Source organism: Photinus pyralis, unplaced genomic scaffold (assembly GCF_008802855.1).
Source record: "Photinus pyralis isolate 1611_PpyrPB1 unplaced genomic scaffold, Ppyr1.3 Ppyr1.4_LG2, whole genome shotgun sequence".
NCBI classification, from domain to species: Eukaryota; Metazoa; Arthropoda; class Insecta; order Coleoptera; family Lampyridae; genus Photinus; species Photinus pyralis.
Genome location: NW_022170403.1, coordinates 15,743,998 through 15,745,868, shown reverse-complemented (window position 1 = coordinate 15,745,868; position 1,871 = coordinate 15,743,998).

Here is a 1,871-nt window from a genome sequence, read left to right as displayed (position 1 = left end):
TACTTTCCCGGCTAAGGTGAGTAATGAGTCGCTTCGCAACCGCTATGAAGGTTAGGAATTCAGATAATACTAACCGATTGTGAGTAAAATATATTGTCGTTAGTTTGTGTTGATATTTTCTATCAACAGTCATTATACGAGATACCAAAAACATAATACGCAATGTCAAAAGTTGGGTCACACTTTTTATATCACGTTTACTTCTATTTCTATCTTGTTAGGGTCTACATAGTTGTTTAAACGGGAATGTTATGCTTTCTCGATTTTTATGTCCAACCAGAATAGAACCACCGAACCCATTGCGATGTAATTGTGCAGATGGATTCTTTATCAAATTTATAGATAGGAAATGCACGAATTTCAAAATAGGCATAGCCGACACCATACAATAGGCGACGCCAAAATTTGGGTTTGATAGACTCAAAATTCACAAAGCCTTTTTGACTGCTCGGCCATTTCTGAAAATATTTAAAAGAGAACGGTTGAACCGATTAAGCTGAAATCTATCTATTCGGTGGTGGAGCCAAAATTTCAAACGCAATTTACGGGTGAAAGGGATGTCGGAATTTGGTACCGGTGCCAAAGGCAAACTTGTGATTCTCGACGATGCTACTTTAAAAAGTCAGCAAATTAATTTAGTAATTTTTAATTAGAGAAAATGAAGATGTAACACTTCACTTTTCCATTTACCAAGGGTGAGGAAATGTAATGTGATCGCGATGAAAAATAAATTTGAGATACAACCGGATTTATCCATTTCGCAGTTTGTCAATATTAGAAATCATTTAGACTATTTTTGGCAAAAAACGAAAGTTGGAAACTGTTGGTTTCAACAAGATAGCGCACCCAGGGATATAAAAGATGTAACCCCACTTTTGACATTACGCATTATATGTTTTTGGTATCTTTAACGCCCTGTGTAATGGCACAAACAAACTACAATATATTTTTTTAGAGGATACTCTATTCCGCGCCCATATGTCTTCGCGCTCTTATCTCCCCGCGCCCTTATGTCCTCGCGCCCTTATGTCTCGCGCCCTTTTGTCCTCGCTCCCTTATGTCCACGCGACCTTATGTCTCGCGCCCTAACGGCCGCGCCCTTTCGGTCGCGCCCTATCGGCGGCGCCCTAATGTCCGGCTCCGAGGTTTAAGGAATATAGTACTAACACAGAAAACCCAGACATTGATATGTTCTTTGTAACAAAAAAACCCATTTTTTGGAGGTTTGGTTCGTTTTTGAGCTGTAACTTATTGGTCCGTTAGTCTACTTAACTGAAAAATAGCGACCTTTCTTATATCCTTGAGAACATGCATACCGATTTTCACAGAGATCAGACGTTTCTGTCCAAAGTTATCGTGCACACGAACAGACAGACAGACGGGTAGACAGACAACAGATAGACAGACAAACTTTACAAAATTATATCTCGGGGATCGTTAATAAACAGCAAAAGTGTAAAATTATAGTACATGAAAAAATTGATTTTTTACTATAACTTTTTCAGTAAGAAACGCAGAAAAAATTCCTCCGTTGGCGCAAGCCTCAACACCATAGCGAACCAAATAACGAAAAAAGATAAGGATCTAGTAGCGACCGGACGGACGGACAAAGGGGCCACTATAGCAAATTTTTTTTTTATGGAAATGTGCTAAAAATATCTTCGAGGAGGTGACTGGGGTTCAGGATATCTTTGACGGTAATATTGTAACGTTGCCGCAGAATTTTCTTGACAAAAAATGTAACTTTCTAAAATATCGCATTTTTCAAGGCGAAAAGGTTTAACTTAATCAACCGCAAAGTTAGCTATCAGAGACTTCACAAAAATCAACGTTATTTTATCATTCTCATGAATAACTAGAGCGAAATGAAA